The 22,142-nt window shown below is 38.4% G+C and overlaps 1 pseudogene; it reads right to left on the bottom strand.

The window, feature by feature from the left end:
• Positions 1 to 8,267: 8,267 nt before the first annotated feature.
• The window catches only part of LOC119524127, a 43,267-nt pseudogene continuing 29,392 nt past the window's right edge, over positions 8,268 to 22,142 (bottom strand).

Here is a 22,142-nt window from a genome sequence, read left to right on the forward strand (position 1 = left end):
TTGCTTAGAAAGAGGATTTACTTTTAAGTTAATCTAATTCTCTCTCTCTCTCACATACACACACAAACACATAGACATGCACACAACTGCACACACTGTACTTTTAGATAACTGACAATGGGTACTGATAAGAGATCAATCAAACATCATTATTCAGGGATTGGGATTGCCTTGTTAGTGGTTTATCCATGAGCCTTGCTTTTCCTGTTTTCTTTTGTCTGTAGCCCTGTATTAATATTAGTACCTGCATTGGAACTCAGTGAGCAGGAGACAGGAACCATCCAGCATCATTGTACCAGTAGGTAGCTCAAGTCAAAACATAGGTAGGGGGAAATATCAAAATTATTTGGCTAAAATGAGATTGGGTTTCCTTTGAATTTCCAGATCCCTACAACCATGGAATTGACTGGGTATTTTAGAATGAGTTGATTTGCTGCTGGCCTCAAAATCAAAGGCAGATATTTTTAGATGGGATCTGGTCATTTAATTTTAATTTCACATTTAATTACAGAAAAATCTAAGCTGTTGTCTGATATCAGTGCTCGTCTGTGGTTTACATACCGAAGGAAATTTTCACCTATTGTTAGGTATATCATTTATTGTACTGTTCTTCCTTTCTTGTAGATGGCTTATTTGGGGTATCAGTGATTTTTCAGTAACCTCAAATTTAATAGCTCATATTGGCAAAGAATTCAATCTAGGGGAGTAGGTGAGCTTTATACTTTATCCAAAAAGTTTTATTGCTGAAGTACCTCCTTATGTATGATTTCATGTTGTTATCTTGCAATGCCAGGCTATTTTTGAGCCCCTATCTGAGTGTTTAGGCACTGATGGTATTACTTTTGTTATTTTTAAAAGCAAGGAAAAAAAACAGATAAACTTTTCTTTTTATTAGAGAAGTTATAGGTTTACAGAAAATAGAGTTCCCATATACCACCCAACACACATGCAGTTTTCCCTATTTTTAACACTTTGCATTAAAGTAGTACCTTTGTTATAATTGATGAAACAATATTATGATACTTGTACTATTAATTATAGCCCATAGTGTATATTAGGGTTCACTGTGTGGTACAATCCTATGGTTTGTCATTATGATTTTATTCTAGCAACATATATACAACCTAAAATTTCCCTTTTTAACCACATTCAAATATATAATTCCATGCTATTAATTACATTCACAGTGTTGTGCTACCATTACCACCATCTACTACCTAATGTTTCTGTTACCCCATTAGGCATTAATGCCCCATTCCTTACCCCTATTTCAGCCCCAGATAAGCTGTACTTTAGCATCTGACTCTATGACTTTGCTTATTCTAATTATTTCATATAGTGAGATCATACAGTATTTGTCTTTTTGTATATGGCTTATTTCACTCAACATGATGTCTTCAAGGTTTATCCATGTTGTTGCATGTTTCAGAACTTTATTCCTTTTTACAGCTGAATAATATTCTATTGTATTATATACCACATTTTGTTTATCCATTCATCTGCTGATGGACACTTGGGTTGCGTCCATCTTTTGGTAAATGTGAATAATGCCGTTATGAATGTTGGTGTGCAAATATCTGCTTGAGTCTCTGCTGTCAATTCTTTTGGGTTTATACCTAGAAGTGGAATTTCTGGGCCATTTGGTAATACTATACTTAACTTTCTGAGGCACCGCCAAACTTTTTTCCTACCAACAGTAAATGAGTGTTCCTATTTCTCCGAATCCTCTCCAGTACTTGTAATTATTCATTTTTGTAATAGTAGTCATTTAGTGGGTGTGAAAAGGTATATCTCATTGTGGTTTTGATTTGCATTTTCCAAACAGCTAATGATGTTGAACATCTCTTCTTTGTGCTTTTTGGCCATTTGTATATCTTTGGAGAAATGTTTATTCAAGCCTTCTTCCCATGTTTTAATTGGATTCTTTGTCTTTATGTTGTCAAGTTATAGAATTTCTTTATATATTCTGGATAGTAAACCCTTATCGGACATGTGGTTTCCAAATATTTTCTCCCATTCTGTAGCTTGTCTTTTTTTTTTTTTAATTCAGTTTTATTGAAATATATTCACAAACCATACAGTCATCCATGGTATACAATCAACTGTTCACAGTATGATCATATAGTTATGCGTTCATCACCTCAATCTATTTCTGAACATTTTCCTTACATCAGAAATAATCAGAATAAGAATAAAAAATAAAAGTGAAAAGAGAATACCCAAACCATCCCCCCATCCCACCCTATTTGTCATTTAGTTTTTACTCCCATTTTTCTACTGATTTTTTTTCAATTTTTTAACTTTGTTTATCAAAAAATTAAAAACAAACAGGCAAACAACAACCAAAAAAAAACCCACAACATTTCAAACAAAGCAATGGATTAAGGAAAACAAATAACCTAAAATAACTACTTTGCTTCCAATATGTTCCTACCATACCCCAAGAAAATTAATAACCATGTCCAAACAGAGGAGTAGAAAAACAAATAATCTAAAATAACTACATTGCTTCCAACATGTTCCTACCATACCCCAAGAAAATTAACAACCCCTAAGAAAACAAAGGAATAAGAGAAAAAAAAAACTAAAATAACTCTATTGCTTCCAACATGATCTTACTACATCCAAGAAAGTTTACAAACCATAATCATTCCTGAGCATTCCCATAACATTGAGATTACCCTCCATAGTTTATCTGTTCTTATTAGATTATCATTCCCCCTCCACTAATTGGTATCTCTAGGTCCCCTACATTCTACAGTATAAAACATTGTACATTTTCCACAGAATTCACATTAGTGGTAACATACAATATGTCCTTTTTGTGCCTGGCTTATTTTGCTCAGCATTATGTCTTTTTTTTTTCTTTTAAATCTTCATTTCATTGAGATATATTCATATACCACGCAGTCATACAAAACAAATCGTACTTTCGATTGTTCACAGTACCATTACATAGTTGTACGTTCATCACCCAAATCAATCCCTGACACCTTCATTAGCACACACACAAGAATAACAAGAATAATAATTAGAGTGAAAAAGAGCAATTGAAGTAAAAAAGAACACTGGGTGCCTTTGTCTGTTTGTTTCCTTCCCCTATTTTTCTACTCATCCATCCATAAACTAGACAAAGTGGAGTGTGGTCCTTATGGCTTTCCCAATCCCCTTGTCACCCCTCATAAGCTACATTTTTATACAACTGTCTTCGAGATTCATGGGTTCTGGGTTGTAGTTTGATAGTTTCAGGTATCCACCACCAGCTACCCCCAATTCTTTAGAACCTAAAAAGGGTTGTCTAAAGTGTGCGTAAGAGTGCCCACCAGAGTGACCTCTCGGCTCCTTTTGGATTCTCTCTGCCACTGAAGCTTATTCATTTCCTTTCACATCCCCCTTTGGTCAAGAAGATGTTCTCCGTCCCACGATGCCAGGTTTACATTCCTCCCCGGGAGTCATATTCCACGTTGCCAGGGAGATTCACTCCCCTGGGTGTCTGATCCCACGTAGGGGGGAGGGCAGTGATTTCACCTTTCAAGTTGGCTTAGCTAGAGAGACAGGGCCACATCTGAGCAACAAAGAGGCATTCGGGAGGAGGCTCTTAGGCACAACCATAGGGAGGCCTAGCCTCTCCTTTGCAGCAACCGTCTTCTCAAGGGTAAAACCTGTGGTAGAGGGCTCAACCCATCAAACCACCAGTCCCCTATGTCTGTGGTCATGTTAGCAACCATGGAGGTGGGGTAGGCGAATACCCCTGCATTCTGCACAGGCTCCTCAAAGGGGCACTGCATCTTTTTTTTTTCCTTTTTTTTTTTTTTTTAACTTTCCCTTCTTTTTTTTTTTTATCATTTTATTGAGATATATTCACATACCACGCAGTCATACAAAACAAATCGTACTTTTGATTGTTTACAGTACCATTACATAGTTGTACATTCATCACCTAAATCAATCCCTGACACCTTCATTAGCACACACACAAAAATAACAAGAATAATAATTAGAGTGAAAAAGAGCAATTGAAGTAAAAAAGAACACTGGGTACCTTTGTCTGTTTGTTTCCTTCCCCTATTTTTCTACTCATCCATCCATAAAATAGACAAAGTGCAGTGTGGTCCTTATGGCTTTCCCAATCCCATTGTCACCCCTCATAAGCTACATTTTTATACAACTGTCTTCGAGATTCATGGGTTCTGGGTTGTAGTTTGATAGTTTCAGGTATCCACCACCAGCTACCCCCAATTCTTTAGAACCTAAAAAGGGTTGTCTAAAGTGTGCATAGAGTGCCCACCAGAGTGATCTCTCGGCTCGTTTTGGAATCTCTCTGCCACTGAAGCTTATTTCATTTCCTTTCACATCCCCCTTTTGGTCAAGAAGATGTTCTCCGTCCCACGATGCCGGGTCTACATTCCTCCCCGGGAGTCATATTCCACGTTGCCAGGGAGATTCACTCCCCTGGGTGTCTGATCCCACGTAGGGGGAAGGGCAGTGATTTCACCTTTCAATTTGGCTTAGCCAGAGAGAGAGGGCCACATCTGAGCAAAAAGGGGCATTCAGGAGGAGACTCTTAGGCACAAATATAGGGAGGCCTAGCCTCTCCTTTACAGCAACCGTCTTCTGAAGGGTAAAACTTATGGTAGAGGGCTCAACCCATCAATCCACCAGTCCCCTATGTCTCTGGTGATGTTAGCAACCATGGAGGTGGGGTAGGTGAATACCCCTGCATTCTCCACAGGCTCCTCAAGGGGGCACTACATCTTTTTTTTTTTTTCCTTGTTTTTCTTTTTCTTTTTTTTTTTTTTAACTTTCCCTTCTTTTTTAAATCAACTGTATGAAAAAACAAGTTAAAAAGAAAACAAACATACAATAAAAGAACATTTCAAAGAGACCATAACAAGGGGGTAAGAAAAAGACAACTAACCTAAGATAACTGCTTAACTTCCAACATGTTCCTACTTTACCCCAAAAAAGTTACATAATATAGCAACATTTCTGTGAACTTGTTCCTACTATATCCATCAGAAATTAACAGACCATAGTCATTTCTGGGCATCACCAGAACGTTAAATAGCTTATCTGTTCTTCTTGGATTATTGTTCCCCCTTCCTTAATTGCTCTCTACTGCTAGTTCCCCTACATTCTACATTATAAACCATTTGTTTTACATTTTTCAAAGTTCACATTAGTGGTAGCATATAATATTTCTCTTTTTGTGCCTGGCTTATTTCGCTTAGCATTATGTCCTCAAGGTTCATCCATGGTGTCATATGTTTCACGAGATCGTTCCTTCTTACTGCCGCGTAGTATTCCATCGTGTGTATATACCACATTTTATTTATCCACTCATCTGTTGAAGGACGTTTGGGTTGTTTCCATCTTTTGGCAATTGTGAATAATGCTGCTATGAACATTGGCGTGAAGATATCTGTTCGTGTTACTGCTTTCTGATATTCCGGGTATATACCGAGAAGTGCAATCGCTGGATCGAATGGTAACTCTATATCTAGTTTTCTAAGGAACTGCCAGACTGACTTCCAGAGTGGCTGAACCATTATACAGTCCCACCAACAGTGAATAAGAGTTCCAATTTCTCCACATCCCCTCCAGCATTTGTAGTTTCCTGTTTGTTTAATGGCAGCCATTCTAATCGGTGTTAGATGGTATCTCATTGTGGTCTTAATTTGCATCTCTCTAATAGCTAGTGAAGCTGAACATTTTTTCATGTGTTTCTTGGCCATTTGTATATCCTCTTCAGAGAACTGTCTTTGCATATCTTTTGCCCATTTTATAATTGGGCCGACTGTACTATTGTCATTGAGTTGTAGGATTTCTTTATATATGCAAGATATCAGTCTTTTGTCAGATACATGGTTTCCAAAAATTTTTTCCCATTGAGTTGGCTGCCTCTTTACCTTTTTGAGAAATTCCTTTGAGGTGCAGAAACTTCTAAGCTTGAGGAGTTCCCATTTATCTATTTTCTCTTTTGTTGCTTGTGCTTTGGGTGTAAAGTCTAGGAAGTGGCCACCTAATACAAGGTCTTGAAGATGTTTTCCTACATTATCTTCTAGGAGTTTTATGGTACTTTCTTTTATATTGAGATCTTTGGTCCATTTTGAGTTGATTTTTGTGTAGGGGGTGAGGTAGGGGTCTTCTTTCATTCTTTTGGATATGGATATCTAACTCTCCCAGCCCCATTTGTTGAAAAGACCATTATGACTCAGTTCAGTGACTTTGGGGGGCCTTATCAAAGATCAGTCGGCCATAGATCTGAGGGTCTATCTCCGAATTCTCAATTCGATTCCATTGATCTATATGTCTATCTTTGTGTCAGTACCATGCTGTTTTGGCAACTGTGGCTTTATAATATGTAGCTTGTCTTTTTGCTTTCAGGATGAAATCCTTTGATGCACAAAAGTTTTTAATTTTGGTGAAGTCCCATTTATCCAATTTTTCTTTCAGTGCTTTTGGTGTGCAGTCTAAGAAACCATCGCCTGACACAAAGTCCCTGTGCTTTTTTCTAGATGTTTTTTAGTTTTGCTTCTTATATTTAGGTCTTTGATCTATTTTGTGTTAATTTTGTATATGGTGTGAGGGAGGGGTCCACCTTCATCCTTTCACATGTGGATATCCAGTTTTCCCAGCACCATTTGATGAGGACACTATTCTTTCCCCACTGAATGGACTTGGCTTGGTGCCATTGTCAAAAATTAATTGGTCAAAGGGAAGAGATGTCTATTTGGTGCAGGGTCTATATTTTCTAAACAGTATAACCCTACAGTCGGTTTGTTCAGACACCACAATTACGTGGAACTTTGAATAGGAAGTGAGATATGGTGGGTTAGTATAGGTTAGAGTGAAATAGTGACACATCCCAAAGTAATTTGGGCAGAGAATAAAAAATATATTTACAGCCTCCCCTCCCCCGCCCCGAGGATCTTGGGGAAGGTGCAGAAATGTTGGACTTCCTCACCTGGACTGGTGTTGATGTTGTCACAAACATTAGAACTGGTGGTTTGATGTGTAAGCCCTCGAACATGGGACTTGCCCTTATGAAGCTCGTTACTGCAAAGGAGAGGCTAAACTTGCATATAATTGTGCCTAAGAGTCTTCCCCTGTGTACCTCTTTGTTGCTCAGATGTGGCCCTCTCTCTCTCTCTAACTGAGCCAACTCAGCAGGTGAACTCACTGCCCTCCCCGCTACATGGGACCCGACTACCAGGGGTGTAAATCTCCCTGGCAATGCAGGATATGACTCCCAGGGATGAATCTGGACCCGGCATCGTGAGATTGAAAATATCTTCTTGACCAAAAGAGGGATGCAAAATGAGACAAAATACTTTCAGTGGCTGAGAGATTTCAAATGGAGTCAAGAGGTCACTCTGGTGGACTATATATATAACACCTCTTAGGTTTTAATGTATTGAAATAGCTAGAAGTGAATACCTGAAACTACCAAACTCCAACCCAGTAGTCTGGACTCCTGGAGACAATTATATGATAATGTAGATTACAAGGGGTGACAGTGTGATTGTGAAAACCTTGTGGATCACACTCCCTTTATCTAGTGTATGGATGGGTGAGTTGAAAAATGGGAATAAAAACTAGGTAACAAATAGGGTGAGATGAGGGGGGATGGTTTGGGTGTTCTTTTTTTACTTTTATTTTTTATTCTTATTCTGATTCTTTCTGATGTAAGGAAAATGTTCAGAAATAGATTGTGGTGATGAATGCATAACTATATGATCGTACTGTGAGCAGTTGATTGTATACCATGGATGATTGTATGGTATGTGACTATGTTTCAATAAAACTGAATTAAAAAAAAATAATAATTGGTCATAGAGGTGAGGGTTTATTTCTAAACTCTCAATTTGATTCCACAGGTCTGTATGTCTGTCCTTGTACCAGTACTATACTGTTTTGATTACTGTAGCTTTGTAATAAGTTTTAAAATCAGGAAGTGTGAGTCCTCAGATTTCATTCTTCTTTTTCACGATAGTTGGACTATTTGGGGCCCCTTACCCTTCCATATACATTTTTTTTTTTTTTTACAAATTTTCAGTCAAGGTTTATTACAGGTCTTTTTCTATTGAACACGTGGTTTTTGTAAGTATGAGAAGCTCTAGCTTCTGCTAAGATTTCATTTCTTCTTCCCAGAGGTTTTTTTGTGTTCATATACTTCTGTTTTGCTAGTTATGCTCTTTTTCTGTGATGAGGTATTAGAAACAATTGCACTAGAATGTCTACTGGTAGACAGTTTGCTGCTTGCTTTAGTAATCTTTAAGGTAGTTGATGGTGTTGGGAGGATCTTTGCAGGTATATATGTATTTAAAGATATTTTTCTTCTCACTATCGGACTGGAAATCAAAGTGGTAGAGGAAATTTCAGGGGTCTTCCATGGAACTTCACTTGATGGAGAAGCAATGGAAGCAAGAAATTCATCCACCTGCTTTAAAAGCAGATCATTTTGAAGAGTTTCTAGAGGGCAAATAGATGGCATCATGGAATACAATTCAAAGTCTACAGGATTCTGTTTCTATTCCACAGTAGTTCTTGGTGTTCTCAGGTAATTAGCATTTTCAGATACAACTTCATTTGTAGCCGTCTTCCTAGATCTTGGGAGTGGAGACTTCCTGTGTGTATGAATTGGCTCTGATACCCTAGGTTTGAACAAAATCACAGCTTGAACAACCTCATCTTTTTTTAGATATACATTTGATGATTGGTTTTTCCTTTTCTGCAAAGAAAGCTGTTGGAATTTTGTTTGGGATTGCCATGAATCTGTAAATTTCTTTGGGTAGAATTAACATCTTAAAAATATCTATCATGTTGAGGAAGTTTGCTTCCATACTTATTTTTCTAAGTGTTTTTATCAAGAAGGGGTGCTGGATTTTGTCAAATACCTTTTCTGCCTCAATTGAGATGATCATGTGTTTTTCCCCTTTGGTGTATTATATTATTTGATTTTCTTATGTTGAACCACCCTTACATACCTGGGATAAATCCTCTTTTACCATGGTGTATAATTCTTTTAATGTGCTGTTGGATTCCGTTTGCTATTATTTTGTTGAGGATTTTTGCATTATCTTCATAAGGGATATTGGTCTGTAATTTTTTTTTTCTTGTGGTATTTTTATCTGGCTTTGGTATTAGGGTGATGTTGGCTTCATAGGGTGACTTAGGGAGTGTTCTCTCCTCTTCAGTTTTTTGGAAGAGTCTGAACAGTATTGTTTTTAATTCTTTTAGGAATGTTTGGTAAAATTCACCAGTGAAGACTTCTGGTCTCGGGCTGTTCGTTGTTGGGAGGTTTTTGTTACTGATTCAATCTCTTGTTATTGGACTGTTGAGATCTTCCATTCTTCTTCAGTCAGTGTAGGTAGTTTGCATGTTGCTATGAGCTTGTCCATTTCATCTAATATATTGTTGGCATGCAGCTGTTGATAGTATCTTCTTAAAATCTTTTTTATTTCTTTGGAGTTGGTAGTAATGTCCCCACCCATTCATTTCTGATTTTAGTTATTTACATCCTCTCTCTTTTTTTCTTTGTCAGTCTAGCCATAGGTTTGTTGACTTTATTGTTATTTTCAAAGAATCGACTTTGGTTTCATTGATTCTCTCTACTGTTTTTTATTTTCTCTTTCATTTATCTCTGCTTTAATCTTTATTTTCTTCCTTTTTCTCACTTTGAGTTTAGTTTGCTCTTCTTTTCCTAGGTCCTCCAGTTGTGAGTTTCCATATCTCTGATTTGAGATTTCTTCTTTTTTAATGTAAGCATTTAGAAGTATAAATTTCCCCCTCAGCACTGCCTTTGCTGCATCCCATAAGTTTTGTATGTTGTGTTTTCATTTGCCTCAAGATATTTTATAATTTCATTTGCATTTTCTACTTTGACCCATTGTTTGCTTAAGAGGGTATTGTTCAAATGTATGACACTTGTACAAAGAGTTAATAACAGTGGTATATGGAAAAAAATTACCTGTTGTAAGCTATGGACTCTAGTTAACAGTAATACCTTAATATTCTTTCTTCAGCAGTAACAGGTGTACCACACCAATACTAGAGGTCAATAATAGGGGGCAATAAGGGATATGGGGTGCTTTCGGTTTTCTTTTTGTGTGTCTATTTGTTATTTTTCTCTTTGGAGCTATGAAAATGGTCTAAAATTGGGTGTGATGATGACTGCACAACTTAGTGATGATACTATGAGACATTGATTGTATGTATACTTTGGATGGAATACATGGTATGTGAATATACCTCAATGGGATCTGCAGATTAAAAAAAGAGTGGATTGTTTAATTTCCACACATTTGTGGATTTTCCAGTTCTCTATCTGTTACTGATTTCTGGCTTCATTCTGTTGTGGTCAAAGAAGAAACATTGTATGATTTCAGTAGTTTTGAATTTATTGAGACTAGTTTTGAGACCCAACATATGGTGTATGCTGGAGGATGCTCCGTAAGCACTAGAGAAGAATGTGTTTTCTGCTGCCATTGAGTGAATTGTTCTATATGTGTCTGTTAGGTCTAGTTGGTTTAAAGTATCATTCAAGTTCTATTTCCTTGTTGATCGTCTGTCTAAATGTTCTATCCGTTGCTTAAAGTGATGCATTGAAGTCTCCTACTATTAATGTAGAACCATATATTTCACCCTTCAAATCTGTCAATATTTGCTTTGTATATTTTGTGGCTCTGCTATTAAGGGCATCTATGTTTATCAGTGTTATAATTGCTGATCTGGGAATGTCTTAATTTCTTCCTCACTTTTGAAAGACAGTCTTTCCAGATATAAAATTCTTCGTTGGTGTGCCAATTTGGATGTATTATGTCCCCCAAAACACCATGTTCTTTGATGCAATCTTGTAGGGGCATATGTATTTAGTCTTGATTGGGTTGGAACCCTTTGATTATTTCCATGGAGATGTGACTAGTAACACCTTTGATTAGTGTGTGACCTGTTGATGAGATTGTTTCCATGGAGATGTGGCCCTGCCCATTCAGCTTGGGTCTTGATTTAATTACTGGAGCCCTATAAAAGCTCAGAAACAGAAGGACTTCAGAGAAGCTGCAGCTTAGAGAAACATTTTGAAGACAGTCATTGAAAGCTGACGCTGACATTTTGGAGAACAGCATTTTGGAACGCAACCTTGGAGCAACCAGATGCCAGCCACATGTCTTCCCAGCTAACAGAGGTTTTCTGGATGCCAATGGCCTTTCTCCAGTGAGGGTACCCTATTGTTGATGCCTTACCTTGGACACTTTATGGCCTTAAGACTATAACTTTGTAACCAAATAAACCCTCTTTATAAAAGCCAATCCATTGCTGATGTTTTTGCAAAAGAGCAGCATTAGCAAACTGGAACAGTTGGCAATTGTTTTCTTTCAGTATTTTAAATATTTCATCCCATTGCCTTCTTGCCTCCATGGTTTCTGATGAGTAATCTATACCTAATCTTTTTGGGACTCCCTTGTAGATAACATGCTACTTTTCCCTTGCAGGTTTCAGAACTCTCTCTTTATCCTTGGCTTTAGGCAGTCTGACTGCTATGTCTCTGAGCATTGTCCTCTTTAAGTTCATCCTGTTTGGAGTTCACTGGGCTGCTTGAATGTGCATATTCATGTCTTTGGTTAAATTTGGAAAGTTTTCTGCTATTTCTTTGAATATTCCTTCTTCTTTCTGTGTTTCCTCTCCTTCTGGGACTCCCATATGCATACATTGGTATGCTTGGTGTTTTCCCACAGGTCTCTTAGGCTCTGTTCACTTTTTAAAATTCTTTTCTCTTTCTGCTCTTCAGCTTGAATCATTTCAATTGTCTTGTCTTTGAGTTCATTGATTCTTTCTTCTGCTTGCTCCAAGCTCCTGTTAAAAGCCTCTGGGGGAAAAAAAGCCTCTGTGGGATTTTTTATTTCAGTTGCTGTGATCTTCAACTCCAGTATTTCTGTCTGGTTCCTTTATAAAATTTATTTCTTTTTATTGCAATTTTCATGTTGTTCATTCATTGTTTTCCTGATATCGTTTAGTTCTTTCTCTGTATTTTTCTTTATCTCCTTGAACATATTGAGGATCATTTTTTAAAATCTTTGTCTGGTATGCGTTCTCCAAAATGTCAGTGTCAGCTATCAACGACCATCTTCAAAATGTTTCTCTTCAATGATTGTTTCTGCTTTTTTATCTTGTCCTTTTGATTGAACCATCATTTTCTCTTTATCTTGTAATCTTTTGTTACATACTGTGCATTTTAGTATTTGAAAGTATTAACTTAGGGAATTAGGATCTGAGTTGTCTGTTCCTTAAGTTTGTATCTAGCTAATGATATGCCAGAGATTTCCTTGAGTGCTGGGAGCTAACAAATACAAACAAACCAATGCAAAAAACTCCATTCACAGTCTTTGCAAATCAAGAGTATCAGTTCTAGGTGAATGTGAAGTGCAGGATCCTCTCCATCTTTACTGAGCCTGTGCCTTGTCCTGGGCTTATGCTTGCTTGTGGCCTTAGAAATTCTCCCATTTACAGTAATTGGAATGCCCTCTCTACTTGTTCTGGTTTGATAATGCTGCTGTTATGCAAAATACCAGAAATGGAGTGGCTGTTATAAAGGGAATTTATTTGGTTACGAACTTACAGTTCTGAGGCCATAACAGTATCCAAACTGAGGCATCAACAAGAGGATATCTTTACTGAAGGAAGGCTGATGGCATCCAGAACATCTCTGTCAGCTGGGAAGGCACATGGGTGGCATCTGCTGTTCCTTTGCTCCTAGGTTGTGTTTCATAATGACTTTCTCCTAAATATCTCTGGGTCTCTCTTAGCTTCTCCAGGGCAAATTCTGGGTTTCATCTCTTAGCTTAGCATCTCCAAATGTCCTTCTGTCCACATTTCCAACCATCTCTAAGTGTCAGCAAGCATCTGGGTCTTTGTTGACTCTTAGCTTCTCTCTTAAAGATTCCAGTGAACTAATCGAGACCCACCCTGAATGGGCAGGGCCACACTTCCATGGAAATAATCCAATCAAGAGTACTTCCATGGAAATAATCCAATCAAGAGTGTCACCCAAAGTTGGGTGAGTAGCATCTGTATCGAAACACTCAATCAAAAGTTTCCACCCAATTCAAAAGACTAATAAATCATCCCCCCCCAAGATTGCATTAAAGAACATGGCTTTTGGGGGGACATAATACCCAAACCGCCACACTACTCCTTATGAAATAGGCTTTCTCCCCATCCAGGGTGCTCTATTGTATGACATAAGTCTGGTAATCTTTTGCCACAGGAGGCTTTAACTTATTGTTTCTTACACTGCTTTAGGTGTCCACAAGGTGCTTCTGCCCTCAGGGCAAGTTCTGACAGGCTGAACTCAGGATGAATTTCCTTGTTTGGTCTTTCAGGCTGCCACCTGATAGACTGGCACTGACATACAGTGACCCCAGTATGCACATAGGGATTACTCTGCACCCTCTGGAACAGAGCTGGGGACTTATAATGGGAGTGTGGGCTGGCTCCACACCATGGATGGGGTGGGGGAATGGCCAACAAGGATGCCATATAGCATTTCCCACCATTTTTTTTACATTTTAAAATGCAATTTTATTGAGATATTCACCTTACATACAGTCCTTCAAAGTGTACAATCAGCTGTTCACAGTATCATCATGTATTTGTGCATTCATCACCACAACCAATCTTTGAACATTTTCACTACACCATAAGATAAAATAAAAATTAAAATAAAAAAGAACATCCAAAACATTCCATTCCCCTCCTACCCCCATTGTTGATTTACTTTTTTTAATTAAATTCAGTTTTATTGAGATATATTCACATACCATACACTCATCTATAGTGTACAATCAACTTCAACAGTACCATCATATAGTTACGCCTTCATCACCCCAATATATTTTTTACCGCTTTCCTTACACCAGAAAGAATCAGAATAAGAATAAGAAATAAAAGTAAAAAAAGAACACTCAAATCATTCCCCCCATCCCACCCTATTTTTCATTCAGTCTTTGTCCCCATTCTTCTACTCATCCATCCATACACTGGATAAAGGGAGTGCAATCCACAAGGTTTTCACTATCACACTGTCACCCCTTGTAAGCTACACTGTTTTACAATCATCTTCAAGAGTCAAGGCTACTGGACTTGAGTTTGATAATTTCAAGTATTCACTTCTAGCTATTCCAGTACAGTGCAGTCTAAAAAGTGTCATCTATATAGTGCATAAGAATGTCCACCAGAGTGACCTCTTGACACCATTTGGAATCTCTCAGCCACTGAAGCTTTATTTCGTTTCATTTCACATCCCCCTTTTGGTCAAGAAGATGTTCTCAATCCCACGATGCTGGGTCTGGATTCATCCCTGGGAGTCATATCCCACTTTGCCAGGGAGATTTACACCCCTTGGAGTCAGGTCCCATGTAGCGGGGAGGGCAGCAAGATCACCCGCCAAGGTCCTATCATTGTTTTTTAATTCAGTTTTATTGAGGTATATTCACATACCATACAGTCATCCATGGTGTACAATCAACTATTCACACTACCATACTATAGTTGTGCATTCATCACCCCAGTCTATTTTTGAACATTTTCCTTACACCAGAAAAAATCAGAATAATAATAACAAATAAAAATAAAAATAAAAAAAGAACACCAGAATCACCCTCCCCATCTAACCTCCCCATCCAACCCTATTTTTCGTTTAGGTTTTATCCCCATTTTTCTACTCATTCATCCATACACTGGATAAAGGGAGTGCAATCCACAGGGTTTTCACAATCACTCTGTCACTCTTGTAAGCTACATTGTTATACAATCATCTTCAAGAGTCAAGGCTACTGGGTTGGAGTCTGATAGTTTCAGGTATTTACTTCTAGCTATTTCAATATATTAAAACCTAAAAAGTGTTATCTATATAGTGCGTAAGAATGCCCACCAGAGTGACCTCTCGACTCCATTTGGAATCTCTCAGCCACTGAAGCTTTATTTCATTTCATTTCACATCCCCATTTCAGTCAAGAAGATGTTCTCAATCCCACAAAGCTGAGTTGAGATTCATCCTTGGGAGCCATATCCTGCATTGCCAGGGAGATTTACATCCCTGGGAGTCGGGTCCCACGTAGTGGGGAAGGCAGCGAGGTCACCTGCTGAGGTCCCACCATTTTTAAAGCTGCATTTTTTTTTATTCAACACTTGCCCAAATACTGAAATCACTTAACTGTTTTCTGGAGTTTTGAAGAAAATGACTCTGCCAGTTTTTGCTATCTGTGTAAAGATTCTGGGGGGGGGAGGGGAATGGCACCCTGGAGTGTCTTATGCTGCCATCTTCATCCACAATCCAAATAAAGTTTTAATTTGGGTGATATCTATTATATGCAGTCCACTACTTTGTGGAGTTACTTTATTAAAAACCATTGTGCTTTAAAGAGAAGAGATTAAATCTTTGATTCTTTTTGCTACGATGTGAATGGACTTTACCACTGGGAGATGAATTATAGTAGATTTCCTTGGGACTAATTATAAGCTGTTAGAATACCAACTGCTATCTAGAAACATTATAGTTCAATAAGTTAAGTGATTGCTTAATGGGGATCCATCTAAGAGAGAACATATAAAACTGCTGCTGGTTATGCCACTCACTGAGAAGTATAGACATAAAGATCTTAGCCTTTCCACTCAGGTCCAGGCTACTCTGTTTCGCTAATGTCTAACACATCATTTTTTTCTTCATTTTTTTTCCTTTGTTGGAGAAGTTGTGGGTTTACAGACAATCATGCATAAAATACAGGATTCCCATATACCACCCTACCACCAACACCTTGCATTGATATGGAACATTTATTGCAATTGATTTTTTTATTGAAATTGTTCATATACCATAGAATTATCCAAAGATCCAAAGTGCTCAATCAGTTGCCCACGGTATCAACATACAGCTGTGCATCTGTCACCACAATTTTTTTTTGAATTTTTGGAACGTTTCATTACTCCAGAAAAGAAAGAAAGACAAAAAAAGGAAACTCAAATCCTCCCATACCCCTAACCACTACCCTCCATTATTGACTCATATTATTGGTATGGTAATTTGTTACTGCTGATGAAATAACATTAAAATGCTACTAGGGGAGGCGGGGCAAGATGGCAGACTGGTGAGCTGTATGTTTTAGTTACTCCTCCAGGAAAGTAGGTAAAAAGCCAGGAACTGCGTGGACTGGACACCACAGAGCAATCTGTCTTTGGGCATACTTCATACAACACTCATGAAAACGTGGAACTGCTGAGATCAGCGAAATCTGTAAGTTTTTGCGGCCAGGGGACCCGCGCCCCTCCCTGCCAGGCTCAGTCCCGGGGGAGGAGGGGCTGTCAGCTCCAGGAAGGAGAAGGGAGAATTGCAGTGGCTGCTCTTATCGGAAACTCATTCTACTGATTCAAACTCCAACCATAGATAGACTGAGGCCAGACACCAGAGACTCTGAGAGCAGCCAGCCCAGCAGAGAGGAGACGGGCATAGAAGGAAAACAACACGAGAAGCTCCAAAGTAAAAGCAGAGGATTTTTGGAGTTCTGGTGAACACAGAAAGGGGAAGGGCGGAGATCAGGCCTTGAGGCGCATATGCAAATCCCGAAGCAAGGCTGATCTCTCTGCCCTGTGCACCTTTCCTTAATGGCTCTGGTTGCTTTGTCTATTAGCATTTCAATAACCCATTAGATCTCTGAGGAGGGCCGGTTTTTTTTTTTTTTTTTTTTTAAATCCTTTTTGCTTTTTCTAAAACAATTACTCTAAGAAGCTCAATACAGAAAGCTTCAAAGAATTGAAATTTGGGCACGTCAAGTCAAGAGCAGAACTAAGAGAGCTCTGAGACAAAAGGCAATAATCCAGTGGCTGAGAAAATTCACTAAACAACACAACTTCCCAAGAAAAGGGGGGTGTCCGCTCACAGCCACCATCCTGGTGGACAGGAAACACTCCTGCCCATCGCCAGCCCCATAGCCCAGAGCTGCCCCAGACAACCCAGTGTGACGGAAGTGCTTCAAATAACAGGCACACACCGCAAAACTGGGCGTGGACGTTAGCCTTCCCTGCAACCTCAGCTGAATGTCCCAGAGCTGGGAAGGGGGAGCAGTGTGAATTAACAGAGCCCCATTCAGCCATCATTTGAGCAGACTGGGAGCCTCCCAACACAGCCCAGCAGCCCAGAACTGCCCTGGGGGGACGGCACTCACCTGTGACATAGCACAGTCATCCCTCAACAGAGGACCCGGGGTGCACAGCCTGGAAGAGGGGCCCACTTGCAAGTCTCAGGAGCCATACGCCAATACCAAAGACTTGTGGGTCAGTGGCAGAGACAAACTGTGGCAGGACTGAACTGAAGGATTAGACTATTGCAGTAGCTTTAAAACTCTAGGATCATCAGGGAGATTTGATTGTTAGGGCCACCCCCCCTCCCCGACTGCCCAGAAACACGCCCCACATACAGGGCAGGCAACACCAACTACACACGCAAGCTTGGGACACCAATTGGGCCCCACAAGACTCACTCTCCCACTCACCAAAAAGGCTAAGCAGGGGAGATCTGGCTTGTGGAGAACAGGTGGCTCGTGGACGCCACCTGCTGGTTAGTTAGAGAAAGTGTACTCCACGAAGCTGTAGATCTGATAAATTAGAGATAAGGACTTCAACTGGTCTACAAACCCTAAAAGAACCCTATCAAGGTCAGCAAATGCCACGAGGCCAAAAACAACAGAAAATTATAAAGCATATGGAAAAACCAGACGATATGGATAACCCAAGCCCAAGCACCCAAATCAAAAGACCAGAAGAGACACAGCACCTAGAGCAGCTACTCAAAGAACTAAAGATGAACAATGAGACCATAGTATGGGAGACAAAGGAAATCAAGAAGACCCTAGAAGAGCATAAAGAAGACATTGCAAGACTAAATAAAAAAACGGATGATCTTATAGAAATTAAAGAAACTGTTGACCAAATTAAAAAGATTCTGGACAATCATAGTACAAGACTAGAGGAAGTTGAACAACGAATCAGTGACCTCGAAGATGACAGAATGGAAAATGAAAGCATAAAAGAAGGAATGGGGAAAATGATTGAAAAAATGGAAACGGACCTCAGGGATATGATAGATAATATGAAACATCTGAATATAAGACTCATTGGTGCCCTAGAAGGGGAAGAAAAGGGTAAAGGTCTAGGAAGAGTATTCAAAGAAATTGTTGGGGAAAACTTCCCAAATCCTCTAAACAACATAAATACACAAATCATAAATGCTCAACGAACCCAAAATAGAATAAATCCAAATAAACCCACTCCAAGACATATACTGATCACACTGTCAAACACAGAAGAGAAGGAGTAAGTTCTGAAAGCAGCAAGAGAAAAGCAATTCACCACATACAAAGGAAACAGCATAAGACTAAGTAGTGACTACTCAGCAGCCACCATGGAGGTGAGAAGGCAGTGGCACGATATATTTAAAATTCTGAGTGAGAAAAATTTCCAGCCAAGAATACTTTATCCAGCTAAGCTCTCCTTCAAATTTGAGGGAGAGCTTAAATTTTTCACAGACAAACAAATGCTGAGAGAATTTGCTAACAAGAGACCTGCCCTACTGGAGATACTAAAGGGAGCCCTACAGACCGAGAAACAAAGAAAGGACAGAGAGACTTGGAGAAAGGTTCAGTACTAAAGAGATTCGGTATGGGTACGATAAAGGATATTAATAGACAGAGGGGAAAAATATGACAAACATAAACCAAAGGATAAGATGGCTGATTCAAGAAATACCTTCATGGTTATAACGTTGAATGTAAATGGATTAAACTCCCCAATTAAAAGATATAGATTCGCAGAATGGATCAAAAAAAATGAACCATCAAAATGTTGCATACAAGAGACACATCTTAGACACAGGGACACAAAGAAACTGAAAGTGAAAGGATGGAAAAAAATATTTCATGCAAGCTACAGCCAAAAGAATGCAGGTGTAGCAATATTAATCTCAGATAAAATAGACTTCAAATGCAGGAATGTTTTGAGAGACAAAGAAGACCACTACATACTAATAAAAGGGGCAATTCAGCAAGAAGAAATAACAATTGTAAATGTCTATGCACCCAATCAAGGTGCCACAAAATACATGAGAGAAACACTGGCAAAACTAAAGGAAGCAATTGATGTTTCCACAATAATTGTGGGAGCCTTCAACACATCACTCTCTCCTATAGATAGATCAACCAGACAGAAGACCAATAAGGAAATTGAAAACCTAAACAATCTGATAAATGAATTAGATTTAACAGACATCTACAGGACATTACATCCCAAATCACCAGGATACACATACTTTTCTAGTGCTCACGGAACTTTCTCCAGAATAGATCATATGCTGGGACATAAAACAAGCCTCAATAAATTTAAAAAGTTGAAATTATTCAAAGCAAATTCTCTGACCACAATGGAATACAATTAGAAGTCAATTACCATCAGAGACTTAGAAAATTCACAAATACCTGGAGGTTAAACAACACACTCCTAAACAATCAGTGGGTTAAAGAAGAAATAGCAAGAGAAATTGCTAAATATATAGAGATGAATGAAAATCAGAACATAACATACCAAAACCTATGGGATGCAGCAAAAGCAGTGCTGAGGGGGAAATTTATAGCACTAAATGCATATATTAAAAAGGAAGAAGGAGCCAAAATCAAAGAACTAATGGATCAACTGAAGAAGCTAGAAAATGAACAGCAAACCAATCCTAAACCAAGTAGAAGAAAAGAAATAACAAGGATTAAAGCAGAAATAAATGACATAGAGAACAAAAAAAAAATAGGATAAATATCACCAAAAGTTGGTTCTTTGAGAAGATCAACAAGATTGACAAGCCCCTAGCTAGACTGACAAAATAAAAAAGAGAGAAGACCCATATAAACAAAATAATGAATGAAAAAGGTGACATAACTGCAGATCCTGAAGAAATTAAAAAAATTATAAGAGGATACTCTGAACAACTGTATGGCAACAAACTGGATAATGTAGAGGAAATGGACAATTTCCTGGAAACATATGAACAACCTAGACGGACCAGAGAAGAAATAGAAGACCTCAACCAACCCATCACAAACAAAGAGATCCAATCAGTCATCAAAAATCTTCCCACAAATAAATGCTCAGGGCCAGATGGCTTCACGGGGAATTCTACCAAACTTTCCAGAAAGAACTGACACCAATCTTATTCAAACTCTTTTAAAACATTGAAGGAAATGGAACACTACCTAACTCATTTTATGAAGCTAACATCAATCTAATACCAAAACCAGGCAAAGATGCTACAAAAAAGGAAAACTGCCAGCCAATCTCCCTAATGAATATAGATGCAAAAATCCTCAACAAAATACTTGCAAATCGAATCCAAAGACACATTAAAAAAATCATACACCATGACCAAGTGGGGTTCATTCCAGGCATGGAAGGATGGTTCAACATAAGAAAATCAATCAATGTATTACAACACATTAACAAGTCAAAAGGGAAAAATCTAATGATCATCTCAATAGATGCTGAAAAAGCATTTGATAAAATCCAACATCCCTTTTTGATAAAAACACTTCAAAAGGCAGGAATTGAAGGAAACTTCCTCAACATGATAAAGAGCATATATGAAAAACCCACAGCCAGCATAGTACTCAATGGTGAGAGACTAAAAGCCTTCCCTCTAAAATCAGGAAAAAGACAAGGATGCCCGCTGTCACCACTGTTATTCAACATTGTGCTGGAAGTGCTAGCTAGGGCAATCCGGCAAGACAAAGAAATAAAAGGCATCGAAATTGGAAAAGAAGAAGTAAAACTGTCATTGTTTGCAGATGATATGATCTTATATCTAGAAAACCCTGAGAAATCGACGATACAGCTACTAGAGCTAATAAACAAATTTAGCAAAGTAGCGGGATACAAGATTAATGCACGTAAGTCAGTAATGTTTCTATATGCTAGAAATGAACAAACTGAAGAGACACTCAAGAAAAAGATACCATTTTCAATAGCAACTAAAAAAATCAAGTACCTAGGAATAAACTTAACCAAAGATGTAAAAGATCTATACAAAGAAAACTACATAACTCTACTAAAAGAAATAGAAGGGGACCTTAAAAGATGGAAAAATATTCCATGTTCATGTATAGGAAGACTAAATGTCATTAAGATGTCAATTCTACCCAAACTCATCTACAGATTCAATGCAATCCCAATCAAAATTCCAACAAACTACTTTGTAGACTTGGAAAAGCTACTTATCAAATTTATTTGGAAAGGGAAGATGCCTCGAATTGCTAAAGACACTCTAAAAAAGAAAAACGAAGTGGGAGGACTTACACTCCCTGACTTGGAAGCTTATTATAAAGCCACAGTTGCCAAAACAGCATGGTACTGGCACAAAGATAGACATATAGATCAATGGAATCAAATTGAGAATTCAGAGATAGACCCTCAGATCTGTGGCCGACTGATCTTTGATAAGGCCCCCAAAGTCACTGAACTGAGTCATAATGGTCGTTTCAACAAATGGGGCTGGGAGAGTTGGATATCCATATCCAAAAGAATGAAAGAGGACCCCTACCTCACCCCCTACACAAAAATTAACTCAAAATGGACCAAAGATCTCAATATAAAAGAAAGTACCATAAAACTCCTAGAAGATAATGTAGGAAAACATCTTCAAGACCTTGTATTAGGTGGCCACTTCCTAGACTTTACACCCAAAGCACAAGCAACAAAAGAGAAAATAGATAAATGGGAACTCCTCAAGCTTAGAAGTTTCTGCACCTCAAAGGAATTTCTCAAAAAGGTAAAGAGGCAGCCAACTCAATGGGAAAAAATTTTTGGAAACCATGTATCTGACAAAAGACTGATATCTTGCATATACAAAGAAATCTTACAACTCAATGACAATAGTACAGACAGCCCAATTATAAAATGGGCAAAAGATATGAAAAGATAGTTCTCTGAAGAGGAAATACAAATGGCCAAGAAACACATGAAAAAATGTTTAGCTTCACTAGCTATTAGAGAGATGCAAATTAAGACCACAATGAGATACCATCTAACACCGGTTAGAGTGGCTGCCATTAAAC

Source organism: Choloepus didactylus, chromosome Y (genome assembly GCF_015220235.1).
Source record: "Choloepus didactylus isolate mChoDid1 chromosome Y, mChoDid1.pri, whole genome shotgun sequence".
NCBI lineage: Eukaryota > Metazoa > Chordata > Mammalia > Pilosa > Megalonychidae > Choloepus > Choloepus didactylus.